This window comes from Capricornis sumatraensis, chromosome 9 (genome assembly GCF_032405125.1).
Source record: "Capricornis sumatraensis isolate serow.1 chromosome 9, serow.2, whole genome shotgun sequence".
NCBI classification, from domain to species: domain Eukaryota; kingdom Metazoa; phylum Chordata; class Mammalia; order Artiodactyla; family Bovidae; genus Capricornis; species Capricornis sumatraensis.
Genome location: NC_091077.1, coordinates 100,467,144 through 100,489,021, shown reverse-complemented (window position 1 = coordinate 100,489,021; position 21,878 = coordinate 100,467,144). Strand labels below are relative to the sequence as shown.

The 21,878-nt window shown below is 40.8% G+C and overlaps 1 protein-coding gene across 1 annotated transcript in view; it reads left to right on the top strand.

The window, feature by feature from the left end:
* The window catches only part of LOC138086407 (solute carrier organic anion transporter family member 4C1-like), a 78,830-nt gene that overhangs the window by 26,927 nt on the left and 30,025 nt on the right, over positions 1-21,878 (top strand). The window lies entirely within an intron of this gene.

The window sequence follows — 21,878 nt, the reverse complement described above, 5'->3', positions numbered from 1 at the left end:
GCCCCAGATATACAATATAAATGCTCATATTTTCTACCAAGAATATTCTCAAGAGTCCATATGGTCTGTGCATTTTGGAGTCTCTTCAAAGTCCAGTTGAAGCTGTGTCTTAGGATGACTATTGATTTCACGGTTCCCTGGCACCCGTTTATGCAGATTGAAGCATATAGGTTTACATGCATATTTTCACATTTTAGGGACATTTTCTTAAACTACATATCTGAGTATTTTGTTCCTTGATGTTAGTTGGTTCCCCACCCCCTGCCCCAGATACTTCAATTATGTGTATATATAATCTTCTTTGGCCACCTTATATCCTTCGCATTTTCTCTGCCTTTTTCTTTATCTTTCATTTTACTCCCTTTTCTAATTTCTGTATTATGTGCCCATGGCTGTGTTTTCTCAACCTGTTCATCCTTGTGGTTTTACCTTCCTTTCCACACAGTTTTGGTTATTCCCTTTTACTTTTTTCTTGGAGTTTTGCAGTGCAAGCTTAATCTCTTCTTTCTCTCACTGCTTCTTTTCTAAGTTATTTCAATTCTGCTTTGCCATTACGATGTGCTCACATTTTTCATCTGCTCCATGAAAATATATTTTTTAGTCAATGTCCAAATCTTAATTTGAATGAAAGTATGTTGCTCTTTTTTCTTAACAGCATTTTTGTATGGATGCTGTGATAGTTTTTTTTTTTTTAATCATTTTATTGGTTGAACTAGGTTCTCATGGGAGATGAGTGATCAGCTCAGCATCCCAGGTGGGTTAGTTGAAAACAGGTAGAGGCTCTCCAGGTCTTCAGCTCCCACAAATGCAGAGCCCTAAACCATCTGTGAGATTCCCTGTGATGTCTCTCCCCACCCACTCGCTCTCTCTTTATGAACCAAAGCAGCCCAAGAATACCCTGCTGCAACCTGACTTATCACGTGTTTCTCCATCAGTTGTTTCAGGAACTCTCGGGAAGCCTGGGCTTCAGAGTGTTGCTGCCCACCTTCAGAAAGAGTATTTTTCCCCCCTCCTCTTACATAAATCTGCCGCCAGCTGCTTGCCATTGGGCCTGGGTAAGAAGGGTCCTTCCCTGATCCCTGTGCTTACAGGGATGCATATTACAGACACTGAAACTCAGAGATAATTTTTTATTCCCTTTAAAGTTTTGTAAGAAAGATTTTTGAGAGAGTGATAGTAAGATAAGTGAACAGAGGTTATAGGAGAGGGAGCTAGGGATGAGCTACCATCTCCAGGTCAGAAGATGCTGTGTGGACTTGTTCATTTGCTAAGTCATGTCTGACTCTTTGCAACCCCATGAACTGCAGCACACCAGGCTGCCCTGTCCTTCACTATTTCCAGGAGTTTTCTCAGACTCATGTCCATTGAGTCAGTGATGCCATCCAATCATCTCATCTTCTGTCGTCCCCTTCTCCTCCTGCCCTCAATCTTTCCCAGCATCAGGGTCTTCTTCAAGGAGTCAGTTCTTCACATCAGGTGGCCAAAGTATTGGAGCTTCTGCTTTAGCATCAGTCCTTCCAATGAACATTCAGGGTTGATCTCCTTTAGGGGGCACTCTGAAGTCTTCTGTACCACAATTCCAAAGCATCAGTTCTCCAGTGCTCAACCTTCTTTATGGTCCAACTCTCACATCCATACATGGCTACTGGAAAAACTATAGCTTAGACTTATATAGACGTTTGTCAGCAAAGTGATGTCTCTGCTTTTTAATACACTGTCTTAGGTTGGTCATAGCTTTCCTTTCAGTGTGCATACATCTTTTAATTTTGTGGCTTTAGTCACCGTCTGCAGTGATTTTGGAGCCCAAGAAAATAAAATCTGTCACTGCGTCCACCTTTTCACTTTCTATTTGCCATGAAATAATGGGACCAAATGCCATGATCTTAATTTTTTGAAATGTTGAGTTTCACGCCGGCTGTTTCACTCTCCTCTTTGACCCTCATCAAGAGGCTCTTTGGTTCCTCTTCAATTTCTGCCATAAGGGTGGTGTCATCTGCATATCTGAGGTGGTTGATGTTTCTCCAGGCATTCTTGATTTCAGCTTGTGATTCATCCAGCCCGGCATTTCTCAGGATATACTCTGCATGTAAGTTAAATAGGCTATATGGTATATGGCTTTGTCGTACTCCTTTCCCAGTTTGGAACCAGTCACTTGTTTCATGTCTGGTTCTAACTGTTGCTTCTTGACCTGCATACAGGTTTGTCAGGAGACAGATAAGATGGTCTGGTATTTTCATCTCTTTAAGAATTTTCCACAGTTTGTTGTGATCTACACAGTAAAAGGCTTTAGCATAGTCAATGAAGCAGAAGTATATATATATTAATTTTCTTGCTTTCTCTGTGATCCACTGAATGTTGGGAATTTGACTTGGGGATGGTCAAGTTCAAATAAAAGCAGGAGCTCGTTCTCCTTTTTCAGGGCAGGGGTTAAGGTGATGGGATGTGGAGCCTTGGGAAAAAAATTAAAGTCACTCCCTGGGGAGAAAGAGAGGTTGCTTTTCATCCAAGTCAGCCACCTCAAAGTACAGGTAATTGAAGCAGACAGGGTTCCCCATAAAACTCCTTCTCAGGAGGTTCAGGCACTTCCTGGAAATACTGTCAGGAAAGTGTGGTTGGGGGAGTGGATTGCACTCCTTCCCAATGCTCGACAGCAGGATGGGCCAGAGGAAAAGGTGGTCTCTTTACATTTAACAGGTGTTGAAGGTGAACGCCCGCCAGGGTGGAGGTGGGGTGGTGGGGTGGAGCAGGCTGGGGGCCTCTGGGCGAGGCTGAGGGATGCTTTGAGCTTCATATTTAAGTTCTGAATATTCTGGATTATGGATTTCCTTTTGCCCTTTAGCCTTTAGTTCCTGCACGTGTGGCTGGGCAGAGCTTGGTACCAGTTTGTTCATTAAAGAAAATTTGAGTCTTAATTTTTTTGGCAGCATGCCTCTGCCTCTTATGTTCTTAAACGACATAGAAGCTCCCTCTTGTGGTGTCTTGTCAAATCACATACCTTTAATTTAGCGTTGAAAATATTTTGTCAGAAACTTTTTGATTTCACATCAGAAGTTGAAATTCAAGGTTCAGATATTTCCCTCAATTATTAATACCACAGAAGTCATGTAATAGGTAAATCTAGCTATCTTGTAAAGCTGTGTTGTAACAGATGCAATTTTATAAATTGATATTACTTAACATGAATGGTCTTTAGGGACCTATAGTACATCTCTGAGTGAAATACTGATGTTTCACGGTAGGCTGAAATGTATCCTCTAGTAGGTTTTGTTTGTTTGTTTTAAGGAAAGGTTAATTCCATGAGATTTTAAATACGTTAAATATTTGTATTTTATATATGTTTGGATAACAGTTTGAGCATAAGATTTCTGAGTCACATTATCTTTCACTAATTTTCTATGTCATTCCTTTACTGCCTTTATGAGATTAATTTTTGTTTAAAGTAGTTTGAGTCTAGCTAAGTGCTTTATTTTTTTTCAAATTTCCCTCTGCCTAAGTGACTATCTTTTTTCCTGACTGTTCAAAGAAGTCTTTCTTCATCATTAAAATCTAGTAGCTTTACAAGGGAATGTCTTGTTGAAAGTTCTACATCAAAATCACCAGGGCTGTTCAACACCTTTTAAAATAATACATTACTCTTTAATTATTACAGGACAGCTTCCTACTTGAGTATATGTATTTTTTTCTATTCTTATGGATTCTGCATATGTTTGATTTTCTCTGTCTGGATATCATTTCTATAATTTTCTCTCTAGTCTTTTAAGTCTTGGTTTTTGTTCATATAATTTATTATTATTATTATTATTATTGCATTTCTCAAGTGTTTTCTGTCTGTCCTTGTAATTCTCAGTCTCTGCTCTCTCTCTTGACCACTGCAGTCTGACTTCTATTTCTGTGGTAGTTTTCATGTGTATTTCAGTTGTATTTCATGTGTTTCCAGAGCTTTCAGCCTACTTTTTCTCTTTTTAAAATCCTGTATCTCACCATATTTATGAGCTTATTAAACCCCTGTTTTCAGCTTTTGATTTTAAGAACCAATTGTTTTCATCACTTTGAAGGCTAGCAATATGGTAATTGTTCTGTTATGTATTTGCTTTTCCTTTTGGGTTATAAGGAAATTATTTTGAATGAGGTGTATTATTACGTTGGAGAGCTTTTTGTATGAAGTTTGTATTAACTTTCTTTTGTTGTATAGCATATTATGTGAATTTACCAGCTTGATAAAGCACAAATATATTATCTTCTTGCCTTGAGAACCCCATGAACAGTATGAAAAGGCAAAATGATAGGATACCAAAAGAGGAACCCCCCAGGTCATTAGGTGCCCAATATGCTACTGGAGATCAGTGGAGAAATAACTCCAGAAAGAATGAAGGGATGGAGCCAAAGCAAAAACAATACCCAGCTGTGGATATGACTGGTGACAGAAGCAAGATCCGGTGCTGTAAACAGCAATATTGCATAGGAACCTGGAATGTCAGGTCCATGAATCAAGGCAAATTGGAAGTGGTCAAACAGGAGATGGCAAGGGTGAACGTCAGCATTCTAGGAATCAGTGAACTAAAATGGACTGGAATGGTGAATTTAACTCAGATGACCATTATATCTACTACTGCAGGCAGGAATCCCTGAGAAAAAATGGAATAGCCATCATGGTCAACAAAAGAGTCCGAAATGCAGTACTTGGATGCAATCTCAAAAACGACAGAATGATCTCTGTTCGTCTCCAAGGCAAACCATTCAATATCACAGTTATCCAAGTCTATGCCCCAACCAGTAATGCTGAAGAAGCTGAAGTTGAACAGTTTTATGAAGACCTACAAGACCTTTTAGAACTAACACCCAAAAAAGATATCCTTTTCATTATAGGGGACTGGAATGCAAAAGTAGGAAGTCAAGAAACAGCTGGAGTAACAGGCAAATTTGGCCTTGGAATGCGGAATGAAGCAGGGCAAAGACTAATAGAGTTTTGCCAAGAAAATGCACTGGTCATAGCAAACACCCTCTTCCAACAACACAAGAGAAGACTCTACACATGGACATCACCAGATGGTCAACACCGAAATCAGATTGATTATATATATGCAGCCAAAGATGGAGAAGCTCTATACAGTCAACAAAACAAGACCAGGAGCTGACTGTGGCTCAGATCATGAACTCCTTATTACCAAATTCAGACTTAAATTGAAGAAAGTAGGGAAAACCGCTAGACCATTCAAGTATGACCTATATAAAATCCCTTATGATTATACAGTGGAAGTGAGAAATAGATTTAAGGGCCTAGATCTGATAGATAGCCTGATGAACTATGGACTGAGGTTTGTGACATTGTACAGGAGACAGGGATCAAGACGATCCCCATGGAAAAGAAATGCAAAAAAGCAAAATGGCTGTCTGGGGAGGCCTTAGAAATAGCTGTGAAAAGAAGAGAGGCGAAAAGCAAAGGAGAAAAGGAAAGATATAAGCGTCTGAATGCAGAGTTCCAAAGATTAGCAAGAAGAGATAAGAAAGCCTTTGTCAGCAATCAATGCAAAGAAATAGAGGAAAACAACAGAATGGAAAAGACTAGAGATCTCTTCAAGAAAAATAGAGATACCAAGGGAACATTGCATGCAAGGAAGGGCTCGATAAAGGACAGAAATGGTATGGACCTAACAGAAGCAGAAGATATTAAGGAGAGGTGGCAAGAATACACGGAACTGTACAAAAAAGATCTTCATGACCCAGATAGTCATGATGATGTGATCACTAATCTAGAGCCAGACATCTTGAAAAGTGAAGTCAAGTGATCCATAGAAAGCATCACTACGAGCAAAGCTAGTGGAGGTGATGGAATTCCAGTTGAGCAGTTTCAAATCCTGAAAGATGATGCTGTGAAAGTGCTGCACTCAATATGGCAGCAAATTTGGAAAACTCAGCAGTGGCCACAGGACTGGAAAAGGTCAGTTTTCATTTCAATCCCAAAGAAAGGCAATGCAAAAGAATGCTCAAACTACCACACAATTGCACTCATCTCACATGCTAGTAAAGTAATGCTCAAAATTCTCCAAGCCAGACTTCAGCAATACGTGAACTGTGAACTCCCTGATGTTCAAGCTGGTTTTCAAAAAGGCAGAGGAACCAGAGATCAAATTGCCAACATCCGCTGGATCATGGAAAAAGCAAGAGAGTTCCAGAAAAACATCTATTTCTGCTTTATTGACTATGCCAAAGCCTTTGACTGTGTGGATCACAATAAACTGTGGAAAGTTCTGAAAGAGATGGGAATACCAGACCACCTAACCTGCCTCTTGAGAAATCTGTATGCAGGTCAGGAAGCAACAGTTAGAACTGGACATGGAACAACAGACTGGTTCCAAATAGGAAAAGGAGTACGTCAAGGCTGTATATTGTCACCCTGCTTATTTAACTTCTATGCAGAATACATCATGAGAAACGCTGGACTGGAAGAAACACAAGCTGGAATCAAGATTGCCGGGAGAAATATCAATCACCTCAGATATGCAGATGACACCACCCTTATGGCAGAAAGTGAAGAGGAGCTAAAAAGCCTCTTGATGAAGGTGAAAGAGGAGAGTGAAAAAGTTGGCTTAAAGTTCAACATTCAGAAAAAGAAGATCATGGCATCTGGTCCCATCACTTCATGGGAAATAGATGGGGAAACAGTGGAAACAGTAGCTGACTTTATTTTTTGGGGCTCCAAAATCACTGCAGATGGTGATTTCAGCCATGAAATTAAAAGACCCTTACTCCTTGGAAGGAAAGTTATGAGCAACCTAGATAGCATATTCAAAAGCAGAGACATTCCTTTGCCAACTAAGGTCCGTCTAGTCAAGGCCATGGTTTTTCCAGTGGTCATGTATGGATGTGAGAGTTGGACTGTGAAGAAGACTGAGTGCCGAAGAATTGATGCTTTTGAACTGTGGTGTTGGAGAAGACTCTTGAGAGTCCCTTGGACTGCAAGGAGATCCAACCAGTCCATTCTGAAGGAGATCAGTCCTGGGATTTCTTTGGAAGGACTGATGCTAAAGCTGAAACTCCGGTACTTTTGCCACTTCATATGAAGAGTTGACTCATTGGAAAAGACCCTGATGCTGGGAGGGATTGGGGGCAGGAGGAGAAGGGGACGACCGAGGATGAGATGGCTGGATGGCATCACGGACTCGATGGACGTGAGTCTGAGTGAACTCTGGGAGATGGTGATGGACAGGGAGGCCTGGTGTGCTGCGATTTATGGGGTCGCAAAGAGTCGGACACGACTGAGCGACTAAACTGAACTAAAACTGAAACCATCTCCATGGTTCAAGAGTCTGGCACATCTCTGAGTTCTCTGCCTGAAGTCTCCATCTCAGGGTGTCAGCTGGCTGCATTCTCATTTGAGGCTCTAGAATTCTTTTGCAAATCTATTAAACTTTCGTGACGTATCCATTTCTCAGAATTGTTGAACTAGGATCTTGCATTTCCTTGATGATTGTCAATGGGGGTTTCTCTCAGCTTCTAGAAGCTCCTCCTTTCTTGGCACATGGTCCTATCCATCTTCAAAACCAGCGAATTTCACAGAATCTTTTTGCTAATTTAATCTCCGTCACCTCTTTTTCCCGCCAGAGAAAGTTTCTGCTTTTACGATTAGATTGTTGAACACAGTCAGTTAATCTTCTCTCAGACTAATTCAAAATCAAGTTAAGTTAGTAACTTAAGTTAGTTAATTAGTAAGATGGATTTACTCTGAGAGTTCCCTTTGCCACTGTTACATAATCAGGTGTGATGTTGTCATAGTCAGTTCAGTTCAGTTCAGTTCAGTCGCTCAGTCGTGTCCGACTCTTTGCGACCCATGAATCACAGCATGCTAGGCCTCCCTGTCCATCACCAACTCCTGGAGCCCACCCAAACCCATGTGCATCGATTCAGTGATGCCATCCAGCCATCTCATTCTCTGTCGTCCCCTTCTCCTCCTGCCCTCAATCCTTCCCAGCATCAGGGTCTTTTCCAATGAGTCAACTCTTCGCATGAGGTGGCCAAAGTACTGCAGTTTCAGCTTCAGCTTTATTGGCTCCAAAGAAATCCCAGGGCTGATCTCCTTCAGAATGGATGGGTTGGATCTCCTTGCATCCAGGGGACTCTCAAGAGTCTTCTCCAACACCACAGTTCAAAAGCATCAATTCTTCGGCACTCAGCCTTCTTCACAGTCCAACTCTCACATCCATACATGACCACTGGAAAAACCATGGCCTTGACTAGATGGACCTTTGTTGGCAAAATAATGTCTCTGCTCTTCAATATGCTATCTAGGTTGGTTAGAACTTATCTTCCAAGGAGTAAGTGTCTTTTAATTTCATGGCTGAAATCACCATCTGCAGTGATTTTGGAGCCCCAAAAAATAAAATCTGACTCTGTTTCCACTGTTTCCCCATCTATTTGCCACGAAGTGATGGGACCAGATGCCATGATCTTCGTTTTCTGAATGTTGAGCTTTAAGCCAACTTTTTCACTCTCCTCTGTCACTTTCATCAAGAGGCTTTTTAGCTCCTCTTCACTTTCTGCCATAAGGGTGGTGTCATCTGCATATCTGAGGTGATTGATATTTCTCCCGGCAATCTTGATTCCAGCTTGTGTTTCTTCCAGTCCAGCGTTTCTCATGATGTACTCTGCATAGAAGTTAAATAAGCAGGGTGACAATATACAGCCTTGACGTACTCCTTTTCCTATTTGGAACCAGTCTGTTGTTCCATGTCCAGTTCTAACTGTTGCTTCCTGACCTGCATACAGGGATGTTGGCGATTTGATCTCTGGTTCCTCCGCCTTTTCTAAAACCAGCTTGAACATCAGGGAGCTCACAGTTCATGTATTGCTGAAGCCTGGCTTGGAGAATTTTGAACATTACTTTACTAGCATGTGTGATGAGTGCAATTGTGAGGTAGTTTGAGCATTCTTTGGCATTGACTTTCTTTGGAATTGGAATGAAAACTGACCTTTTCCAGTCCTGTGGCCACTGCTGAGTTTCCAAATTTGCTGGCATATTGAGTGGAGCACTTTCGCAGCATCATCTTTCAGGATTTGAAACTGCTCAACTGGGATTCCATCACCTCCACTAGCTTTGTTTGCTGGATCATCGAAAAAGCAAGAGAGTTCCAGAGAAACGTCTATTTCTACTTTATTGACTATGCCAAAGCCTTTGACTGTGTGCATCACAATAAACTGTGGAAAATTCTGAAAGAGATGGGAATACCAGACCACCTGACCTGCTTCCACGTCCTAGCTATTGTAAATAGTGCGACAACTGTCATTGGGATACATGCATCTCTTTCAGTTATGGTTTTCTCAGAGTGTATGCCCAGTAGTGGGACTGTTGGGTCGTATGGTCGTTCTGTTCCTGGCTTTTTAAGGAATGTCCATACTATGCTCCATAAAGGCTATATCAGTTTACATTCCTACCAACAGTGCAAGAGGGTTCTCTTCTCCATACCCTCTCCAGCATTTATTGTTTGTCGATTTTTTTGATGATGGCCATTCTGACCCTTGGAGGAGATACCTCACTGTAGTTTTAATTTGCATTTCCCTAATAATGAGAGATGTTGAGCATCTTTTCATGTTTATCAGCTATCTGTATGTCTTCTTTGGAGAAATGTCTGTTTAGATCTTCTGCCAGTTTTTTGATTGGATTGTTTGTTTTTCTAGTATTGAGCTGTATGAGCTGCTTGTATGTTTTGGAGATTAATGTTTTGTCAGTTGTTTCCTTTGCTGTTATTTTCTCCCATTCTGAATGTTGTCTTTTTACCTAGTTTATAGTTTTCTATGCTATGCAAAAGCTTTTAAGTTTAGTTAGGTCCCACTTGTTTATTTTTGTTTTTATTTTCATTATTCTAGGAGGTGGGTTATGGAGGATCTTGCTGTGATTTATGTCAAGGAGTATGCTGCCTGTGTTATCCTATAGGAGCTTTATAGTTTCTGGCTTTACATTTAAGTCTTTAATCCACTTTGGTTTATTTTTGTGTATGATATTAGGAGGTATTCTAGTTTCATCCTTTTACATATAGGTGTCCAGTTTTCCCAGCACCACTTATTGAAGAGGCTGTCTTTTCTCCATTGTCTAATCTTGCCTCCTTTGTCAAATAAGGTTCACATAGGTCTGTGGGTTTACTTCTGAGCTTTCTATCTTGTTCCATTGGTCTGCATTTCTGTTTTTGTGCCAGTACCATAGTGTCTTGATGACTGTAGTTTTGTAGTTTAGTCTGAAGTCAAGAATGTTGATTCTTCCAGTTCCATTTTCCTTTGTCAAGATTACTTTGGCTATTTGATGTCTTTGTGTTTCCATGAAAATTATGAAATTTTTTGCTGTAGTTCTGTGAAAAATACTATTCGTAGTTTGATATGAATTGCATTGAATCAGTCAGTTGCTTTGGGTGGTATAGTGAGTTTCACAAAATTGATTCTTCCAATCCAGGAACATGGTATATGTGTCCATCTGTTTGTATATCTTTAATTTCTTTCATCAGTGTCTTGTACTTTGCTGCATACAAATCTTTCGTCTCTTTAGGTAGGTTTATTCCTAGGTATTTAATGGGACTGTTTCCTTAATTGTGCTTTGATTTTTCATTGTTACTGTGTAGGAATGCAAGGGATTTCTGTGTATTAATTTTATACTTGCAACTTTACTATACTCATTGGGCAGATCTAGTAATTTTCTGGTGGCATCTTTAGGGTTTTCTATATAGTATCATGTCATCTGCAAACAGTGAGAGTTTTACTTCTTTTCCAATCTGGAGTCTTTTCATTTCTTTTTCTTCTCTGATTGCAGTGGCTAGGACTTCCAAAACTATGTTTAATGATAGTGGTGAGAGTGGGCACCCTTGTCTTATTCCTTGTGTTTCCTTGATCTTAGAGGAAACGCTTTCAGTTTTTCTGCACTGAGAGTAACGTTTGCTGTGAGTTTGTTGTCTATGGCTTTTATAGTGTTGAGGTGTGATCCCTGTGAGAAGCTTCCCTGGTATGGCTTTTGTAATGTTGAGGTGTGATCCCTGTGAGAAACTTCCCTGGTATGGCTTTTGTAATGTTGAGGTGTGGTCCCTGTGAGAAGCTTCCCTGGTGGCTCAGTCTGTAAAGAATCTATCTGCCTGCAGTGCAGGAGACCCAGGCTTGATCCCTGGATCTGAAAGATCCCTTGGAGAAGGTAATGGATATCCACTCCAGTATTCTTGCCTGATGAATTCCATGGACAGAGGAGCCTGGCAGGCTATAGTCCATGGGGTCGCAAAGAGTCAGACACAGCTGAGCAACTAAGTACACATGCACACACGATCCTTCTGTGTCTAATCTTTGGAGAGTTTTTGTTATAAATGAGTGTTGAATTTTGTCGAAATCTTTCTCTGAATCTTATTTAGATGATCTATGGCTCTTGTCTTTTGATTTGTTAATATGGTGTGTTACATTGATTATTTTGCATAGACTGAAGAATCCTTGCATCTCTGGAAAGAAGTCCGCTTGATCATGATGTGTTGTCCTTTTAATGTGTTGTTGGGTTCTGTTTGCTAGAATTTTGTTGAGGATTTTTGTATCTATGTTCATCAGTGTTATTGGGCTGTAATTTTCTTTTTGTGGCATCTTTGTTTGGTTTTGGTATCAGGGTGATGGTGGCCTTGTAAATTGAGTTTGGGAGTTGTCCTTCCTCTGCAATTTTATGGAAGAGTTTGAGTGATACAGGTGTTAGCTCTCCTCTAAACTTTTGGTAGAATTCACCTGTGAACCCATCTGGTCCTGGGCTTTTGTTTGTTGGAAGAATTTTTTTTTTAAGTTTTAATTCTTTAAATTGCATATATAATTTATTTTTTAAACCATTTATCATTTGTTTATTATTATTATTTTACTTTACAATATTGTATTGATTTTGCCGTACATCAACATGAATCTGCCACGGGTGTACATGTGTTCCCCATCCTGACCCCTGCTCCCTCTTCTCTCCCCGTACCATCCCTCTGGGTCATCCCAGGGCATGAGCCCCAAGCATCCTGTATCCTGCATCAAACCTGGATTGGCAATTTGTTTCTTATATGATATTATACATGTTTCAATGCCATTCTCCCAAATCATCCCACCCTCTCCCTCTCCCACAGAGTCCAAAAGACTGTTCTATACATCTGTCCCTCTTTTGCTCGCTCGCTCGCATACAGGGTTATCGTTACCATCTTTCTAAATTCTAACGCATATATATGCGTTAGTATACTCTATTGGTATTTTTCTTTCTGGCTTACTTCACTCTGTATAATAGGCTCCAGTTTCATCCACCTCATTAGAACTGATTCAAATGTATTCTTTCTAATGGCTGAGTAATACTCCATTGTGTATATGCACCACCACAGCTTTCTTATCCATTCGTCTGCTGATGGACATCTAGGTTGCTTCCATGAACTGGCTATTACAAACAGTGCTGCGACGAACATTGGGGTACACGTGTCTTTTTCAATTCTGGTTTCCTCGGTGTGTATGCCCAGCAGTGGGATTGCTGGGTCATAGGAAAGTTCTAATTCCAGTTTTTTAAGGAATCTCCAGACTGTTCTCCATAGTGGCTGTACTAGTTTTTTATTACAGTTTCGATTTCTGTGCTTGTGATTGGTCTGTTCATATTTTCTGTTTCTTCCTGGTTCAGTTTTAGAAGGTTATACTTTTCTAAGAATTTGTCCATTTCTTCTAGATTGTCCATTTTATTGGCATATAATGTAGTTGCTCATAGTAATCTCTTATGATCCTTTGTATTTTTGTGTTGTCTGTTGTAACTTCTTTTTCACTTCTCATTTTATTGATTTGAGTCTTCTCCCTTTTCTTCTTAATGAATCTGGCTAATGGTTTGTCAACTTTGTTTATCTTCTCAAAGAACCAGATTTTGGTTTTATTGATCTTTTACTTTTTCTTTGATCTTTGTGATTTCCTTTATTCTGCTAACTTTGGTGTTTTTGTTGTTGTTGTTCTTCTTCTTTTTCTAGTTGCTTCAAGTGTGAGGTTAGGTTGTTTATTCAATGCTTTTCTTGCTTTTTGAGGTAGGTTTGTATTACTATAAACTTCCCTCTTAGCATTGCTTTTAGCACATCCCATAGGCCTTGAATTATTGTGTTTTTATTGTAATTTGTTTCTAGGTATATTTTTAATTCTTTTTTTATTTCTTCAGTGATCTCTTGGCTATTCAGAAGCATATTGTTTAGCCTCCATGTGTTCGTGTTATTTTACAGTTGTTTTTTTTTCGCCCTGTAGTTGATATCTAATCTTAAAATGTTGTGGTCAGAAAAGATGCTTGGAATGATTTCAGTCTTCTACAATTTGCCAAGCCTTGATTTGTGACCCAAGATGTGATCTATCCTGGATAATGTTCCATGTGCACTTGAGAAAAAAAGTGAAATCTGCTGTTTCAGAATGAATTGCCCTGTAGATATGAATTAGGTCCAGCTGGTCCAATGTATCTTTTAAAGCTTGCGTTTCATTATTAATTTTCTGTCTGGATGACCTGTCTATTGGTGTGAATAGGGTATTAAAATATCCCTCAATTATTGTTACTGTTGATCTCCCCTTGAATAGTTGTTAGCATTTGCCTTGTGTATTGAGGAGCTCCTATATTGGGTGCATTTATAATCATTATATCTTCTTTTTGGATTGATCCCTTGATTATTATGCAGTGTCCTTCTTTGTCTCTTGTCACAGCCTTTTTTTAAAAGTCTATTTTATCTGATATGAGTATTGCTACTCCTGCTTTCTTTGATTTCTGTTTGCATGGAATGTCTTTTCCTAGTTCCCTCACTTTCAGCTGTATGTGTCCCTAGGTCTCAGGCATATCTCTTGTAGGCAGCATATATAGAAGTCTTGTTTTTGTATGTATTCAGCCAATCTGTGTGTTTTGGTTAGAGCATTTCATCCATTTACATTTAAGGTAATTATTGATATGTATGATACTATTATCATTTATTGTTTTTGGTTTGTTTTTGTAGACCTTTTCCTTCTCTTGTGTTTTCTGTCTAGAGAAGTCCCTGTAACATTTGTTGTTAAGCTGGTTTGGTGGTACTGATTTCTCTTAACTTTTGCTTGTCTGTAAAGCTTTTCATTGCGCCTTTAAATATGAATGAGATCCTTGCTGGATAGAGTGATCTTGGTTGTAGGTTTTTTCCTTTCATCGCTTTTAAGTATATCCTGCCATTCCCTTCTGATCTGCAGAGTTTCTGTTGAAAGATCAGCTGTTAGGTTTATGGGGATCCCCTTTTATGTTACTTGTTGCTTTTGCCTTGCTGCTTTTAATATTTGTTTTTTGTGTTTAATTTTTGTTAGATTGATTGATATGTGCCTTGGCATGTTTCTCCTTGGATTTATCCTGTATGAAAATCTCTGAGCTTTCTGGACCTGGGTGGCTATTTCCTTTCCCATTTTAGGGAAGTTTTTGGCTATAATCTCCTCACATATTTTCTCATGCCCTTTCTTGTTGTCTTCTGGGACCCCTATGATTCAAATGTTTCTATGATTAATATTGCCCCCATAGGTCTCTGAGACTGTCCTCATTTGTTTTTAGTCCTTATTCTTTAGTCTGCTCTGCCTCAGCCACTTCCACCATTATATCTTCCAGCTCATTTATCCATTCCTCTGCCTCAGTTACTCTGCTGTTGGTTCACTCCAGTGTATTTTCCATCTCAGTTATTGTGTTGTTCATTGCCAACTGTCTATTCTTTAATTCTTCAAGGTCCTTATTGATCATTTCTTTCATCTTCTCTATCTGTGCCTCCAGTCTATTCATCCATGCCTCCATTTTATTTTCAAGATTTTGGATCATCTTTAGTATTATTACTCAGAATTTTTTTCCAGGTAGACTGCCCATTTCCTCTTCATTTGTTTTGTCTTTGTGGTTTTTACCATGCTCCTTTATCTGCTGCATGTTTCTCTGGCTTTTTATTTCGTTTAATTTGCTGTGTTTAGGGTCTCCTTTCTGCAGACTGGAAGGTCATAGTTCCTCTTATTGTGGAGTCTGACCCCCATGGGTAGGGTTGGACCAGTGCCTTGTGAAGATTTTCTGGTTGGTGGATGGAGTTGGTCTTGTCTCTCTGAAGGGCAGGGCCATGTCTAGCAGTGCTTTTTGATGTGTCTATGGGTTTGGTATGCTTAGAGCGGCCTCTCTGCTAATGTGCAGAGCTGTACTCCTGTCTTGCTAAAGGATTGCCATGGAGCATCTGTCCCTGGAGCTTGCTGACCTTAGGGTAGGGTTTGATCTTAGTGTTGAGATGGAGACCTTTGGGAGAGCTCTCATCAGTTAATATTCCATGGGGTTGGGAGTTCTCTGGTCGTTCAAAGTCCTGGACTCAGCTCTTCCACCTTAGGGGTTCAAGTCCAGCTGTTTATTGTGGCACTAAAACCTCATAAGCCACACAGCATAGAAGACAACAACCCCAAGACTATTGATAAAAGTAACACTCAACAGCCCAGAGCACTCAGAGAAGCACACACCAAAGTCCTCCAGTATTTCCAGGAAGTTCTCTAGACCTGTTGTGGGCCATGTGGGGTCCGCTCAGTCTCAGATCTGGCCTTATTCCAGCTTGTACTTTGTCCCAAAGTCCAGAGTCTCTAGAGTCCACTGATGCTGCTGCTAAGTCACTTCAGTCCTGTCCGACTCTGTGCGACCCCATAGACTGCAGCCCACCAGGCTCCCCTATCCCTGGGATTCTCTAGGGAAGAACACTGGAGTGGGTTGCCATTTCCTTCTCCAGTGCATGAAAGTGAAAAGTGAAAGGGAAGTCGCTCAGTCGTGTCTGACTCTTCATGACCCCATGGACTGCAGCCCACCAGGCTCCTCCATCCATGGGATTTCCCAGGCAAGAGTACTGGAGTGGGGTGACATCGCCTTCTCCACTAGAGTCCAGTCTCAGGCTAATTGTGGGTATTTGATCCGCTGCACCTGTGGCTGCTAATGCTCTTTCTTCTTTGGTCACACAGCTCCTGGTGTTCTGCTTTGGTTTTGGGTCTGACTCTGCTTGGAGGTGGGCTTCCCAGGTGGCTCAGTGGGTAAGAATCCTGCAATGCAGGAGACACTGGTTTGATCCCTGGGTCGGGAAGATCCCCTGGAGGAAGGCATGGCAGCTCACTCCAGTATTCTTGTCTGGAAAATCCCATAGACAGAGGAACCTGGTGGACGGCAGATCACCGGGTTGCAGAGTCAGCCACGACTGAAGTGACTAAGGACACACGCATGTGCTGCTTGTAGGGTGCCCTCTCATGACTTCCCTCCTAGACACGAGGAGGCAAAGGCTGAGACTTTTTAGGACTCACTTGCTCACTCTGTCTGGGGAGAGGGAGGGGGTATGGCAGCCACAATTGGGATATGAAAGTGAAAGTGAAGTCGCTTAGTTGTGTCCGACTCTTTGCGACCCCATGGACTGTAGCCTACCAGGCTCCTCTGCCCATGGGATTTTCCAAGCAAGAGTACTGGAGTGGGTTGCCATTTCCTTCTCCAGGGGATCTTCCTGACCCAGGGATTGAAACCAGGTCTTCTGCCTCACAGGCAGAAGATACCGTCTGAGCTACCAGGGAAGTTCTAGGAGCTACCTGTGGTAATAGAGACCTGCTGGATGTTCTCACAGCCTGATATGGGTCATGTGCACTCAGAGCATTTGGCTTGGCCCCAGACCGTGGGTCCCTGGGAAGAACCAAGCTGCTTAGCCTCTCAGCAGTGTGCAGGCAGCAATGTGTGTCCACTCACAACCTGGTGGTAATTGCCACCTCTGGGGTCTGGGCCACATCAGTGGCAGTTTGTCTGCTGCTTCAGGCACTTTCCCTGGGTTTGGTAGTGGCTTGTTGTTCAGTCACTCAGTCATGTCTGACTCTTTGAGACTCATGGACTGCAGCACGCCAGGCTTCCCTGTCCTTCACCATCTCCCAGAGTTTGCTCAAACTCATGTCCATCGAGTCGGTGATGCCATCCAACCATCTCATCCTCTGTCGTCCCCTTGTCCTCTTGCCTTCAGTCTTTCTCAGCATCAGGGTCTTTTCCGATGAGTCGACTCTTCATATCAGGTGGCTAAAGTACTGGGGCTTCGGCGTCAGCATCCATCCTTCCTGTGAATATTCAGGGTTGATTTCCTTTAGGATGGACTGGTTTGATTTCCTTGCAGTCCAAGGGACTCTCAAGATTCTTCTTCAGCACCACAATTTAAAAGCATCAGTTCTTCAGTGCTCAGCCTTCTTTATGATCCAACTCTCAAATCTGTACATAACTACTGGTAAAACCATAGCTTTGACTATAAGGACCTTTGTCAGAAAAGTGATGTCTCTGCTTTTTAATAGACTGTCTAGGTTTATTATTCCTTTTTTTCCCAAGGAGCAAGCGTTGTTTAATTTCATGGCTGCATTCACCGTCCACAGTAATTTTGGAGTCCAAGAAAATAAAGTTTGTGAATGTTTTCATTTTTTCCCCAACTATTTGCCCTGAAGTGAAGTGATGACACCAGATGCCATAGTCTGGTAGCTTGCATTTCGTGCTGTGGAATTGTAAATTGCAGTCAAGTGTAATTCTGCCTGGGGCCCTGACTGGTTTGGTTGGCAGGCGCTCAGCTGCTGTCTGTGAGTGCAGAGTTAGCGTGTCCCAGTGACAAGGACCTCTTGCCCCCCTGGGATGCCCAGTCTTTCCCCTGACTCCCTGCACTGTGTCATCCCAGGTCCCTTAGAGAATGGAAACCAGTCCAGGTCCTCTCCCTGAGGTCCAACACCTGCACCTGAGCCAACACCCTGCTCTAACCTCTGCTGCAGGCGGAGGCATCCAAGCCGCTTCTTGGCCGTGGCGTGCTGTTGGCCATGATCTCTGTGGTGGATTCCTCCATTGTGCCTTCTGAGCGCCCGCCACTGTGCTCCCCTCTGTGGTTCTGAAGCTTCCCCTGACCCCAGCCATGAGAGAATTTTCTAGTGTGCGGAAACTTTTCTTCCTTCAGGTCCCTGTCCTGAAACCCTTTGTCTCTTTTATTATTTTTATCTTTTGCCTTGCCTTGTTCTAAGGAGATTGGCTTGCTTTTTTGAAAGCTTGGGTGGTTCTGCCAGCATTTAGAACTTGTTCTGTAGGTGTTGGTCCATATACTGATGAATTTTTGATGTATTTGTGGGGAGAAAGGTGATCTCGCCTTTTTATTCCTCAGCCATCTTCTCTCCTAACCCTGGATACTTTCCTTGATGTTCTTCAAGCATGTTGAAAATTTATTTAAACAAGCAAGTTGAAGCTCATTGATTACTTCCTCTGGGAAAAACAATAAAACACCAAACCCCATAGGATGCTCATATAATCAAAATGTCTAACTGGATTATTACAACAAAATATTTTCCTAAGGGCAATTTACCTATTATAAAAAAGGAAGTAGGAGAAAACAGTAAAGCAATAATGCATATACATAAGTTCAGTTTTGCAGTGTATCAAGTAATAAGAGATTGATAGTCTAACCTACTACCTCCAGGAAAATGAATACTGAAATCAGGAAATATAATTCAAAGGTTTGACATGGCCAGGGAAATATCACAAATAATGCAGACTTAGTCCCGTTGTAAATACAGATTACCTGCCAAAATATCCACAAACCTCTTATAGCATGAATATACACAATATTATTATAGAGAATATTTTAAATACAAAATTTTAAGACTTACTTTTATGCATTGAATTTGCATCTGAAAATTTGATGACTATCAACCAGTTAAAGAATATTCAGAATTGGTGCTTTAGGGGCCCTACGTCTCATCAATTTGGAAATAGTAAATCTTGATCTGATATCAAGAAAATGAAAATAGAATTAGCTGAAGTCATTGTTAAAATACAAATTCCTGGATGCTACACTGGATTTAAAGTGAGAGGGTTGGGAATATATTTTTAACAAGTCTCTCAGTTCATTAATATAATATGATGAGTTCGTTTGTGTGTGTATGTTAGTCACTCAGTCATGTTTGACTCTTGGTGGCCCCATGCACCATAGCTTATCAGGCTCTTCTGTCCATGGGACTTCCTAGACAAAAATACTGGAGTGGGTAGCCATTCCCTCTCCTCCAGGGGATCTTTCTGACTCAGGAATTGAACGCAGGTCTCCTGCATTGTAAGTGGGTTCTTTACTGTTTGAGCCAGTAGGGAAGCCCATGATGAAGTTAGAAAATATGGATTTTTTATGTCTAGCCTTTAAATATGATATTTTTTTATAAAAGGTTTTATTTAATCAAACTTAAAGGTAACCATTTTCAGGTATCTAAATTGGAAAGAAAGGGATAAAATTATCATTTTATGCAGATGATATGATATGATGTGTAGAAAACTTTAAAAGAGTCCACACAAAAACTTCTAAAATTGATAAATGAATTCAACAAGGTAGCAGGATACCAGTTTAACACAGAGAAATCTGTTGTATTTCTTTGCACTAGCAATGAAGTATCAGAAAGGAAAAGTAAAAAGACAATCCCTTGTAAAATTTCATTACAAAAGTAAAATAAACCTGACAAAGGAGGTAAAAGACTTGTATTTTGAGAACTATGAAACATCAATAAAGAAAACAGAAGATAATTTAAAGAAATGGGAAGGTATCCTATGGGCTTGGATTGGAAGAATTAATGTTGTTAAAATGGCCACACTACCCAAAGCAATCTATAGATTTAATGCAGATACCTATCAAATTCCTTATTACATTTTTCACAGAACTAGAAGAAATAATTTTAAAATTTATATGGAGCCGTGAAAGATCCAGAGTTTCTAAAGCAATCCTGATGAAAAAGAACAAAGCTGGAAGTATAACCTTCTCAGATTTCAGACAATATTGCAAAGCTACAGTGGTCAATACAGTGTGGTACTGGCAGAAAAGCAGATGTGGATTAATGGAACAGAATGGAGAGCTCAGGAAAAAACACACACATATAGGGTCAGTTAAAAAGGAGGCAAGGGTATATAATGGAAAAAAGATGATATTTCCAGTAGGGGATGTTGGGAAAGCTGAACAGTTACATGTAAATCGATGAAATTAGAACATTCCCTCACACCTGACACAAAAATAAACTTAATGGCTTAAGGAGTTAAATATAAGACATGACACTGTAAAACTTCTAGAAGACAACGTAGACAAGACATTCTTTAACATAAGGTGTAGCAATGGACGGAGGAGCCTGGTGGGCCTCAGTCCATGGGGTTGTGAAGAGTTGGACATGACTGAGTGGCTTCACTTTCACTTTTCACTTTCATGCATTGGAGAAGGAAATGGCAACCCACTCCAGTGTTCTTGCCTGGAAAATCCCAGGGATGGGGGAGCCTGGTGGGCTGCCGTCTATGAGGCTGCGCTGAGTCAGACACGACTGAAGCGACGCAGCAGCAGCAGCAGCAGCAGCAGCAGCAGCAGGAATGTTTTCTTAGGTCAGTCTCCAAGTCAGTTGAAATAACGGTGAAAATAAACAAATGGTGCCTAATCAAGCATATAAAATTTTACCTAGCAAAGAAAACCATAAAGAAGACAAAAAGACAACCTACAGACTGAGAGAAAATAGTTGCAAATGATGTGAACAACAAAGGCTTAATTTCCAAAATACACCAATAGCTCATACAACTCAATAACAAAAAACAACCCAATCAAAAAATGGGCAGAAGACCTAAATTTCTCCAAAGAAAACATACAAATGTTCAATAGGCACATGAAATATGCTCAACATCACTGATTACTAGAGAAATACAAGTCAAAACTAAAATGAAGTATCCCCTCATACTGGTCAAAATGGCCATCATTAAAAAAAAAGCAAAAACAAACTACAAGTATCAAATGCTGGAGAGAGTGTGGAGAAAAGGAAACCCTCCTACACTGCTGGAAGGAATGTAAATTGATGCAGCCAGTGTAAATTGGTGGAGACAGTTTGGAGGTTCTTTAAAAAACTAAAATGATCCAGAGTCTACTCCTGGGCATTTATTCCTAGAAGACGCTAACTTGAAAACATACGTGCTCCCCAATGTTGATATCTACATTATTTGGAATAGCCAAGACAGGGAAGCAACTTAAATGTCTATCAATAGGTGAATAAGGTAAAGAGGATGCAGGGTGTGTGTGTATGCATAGATATATACACACATACATACAATGGAATAATATTCAACCATTAAAGGAAAGGAATAATTATCTGTCGTAGTGACATGGATGAACCTAGAGATTATCACACTAAGTGGAGTAACTCAGAAAAGTGAAAGTGAAGTCGCTCAGTCGTGTCCGACTCTGTGCGACCCCATGGACTGTAGCCTACCAGGCTCCTCCCTCCATGGGATTCTCCAGGCAAGAGTACTGGAGTGGGGTGCCATTTCCTTCTCCAGGGGATTTTCCCGACCCAGGGATCGAACCCAGGTCCCCTGCATTCCAGGCAGACGCTTTAACCTCTGAGCCACCAGGGAAGCCAAATGCCATATGACATATTTTGATTGATAAAATCAATATTGTGGTTAAAAAAAAGTATATATATATATTTAAACTTTATTTTGTGTTGGAGTATAGCCAATTAACAATGCTGTGATAAGTTTCAGTTGAACAGAGAAGGGATTCAGCCGTGTATACACGTGTAACATTCTACCCCAAACTCCTGTCCCATCCAGGCTGCCATGTAACACTGAGCAGAGTTCCCTGTGCTATATAGTAGGCCCTTTTTGGTTATCCATTTTAAATGTAGTAATGTTGTACATGTCCGTCGCAAATGCCCTAACTATACCTTCACTCAGTCTTTCCCTCCAGCAACCATAATTCATTGTCTAAGTCTGTGAGTGTCTTTCTGTTTTGTAAGTAAGTTCATTAGTATTGTCTCTTTTTAGGTCCCACATGTGTGGGATGTCATAGGATACTTCTCTGTCTGACATCACTCAGTACCACGGTCTCTAGGCCCATCCA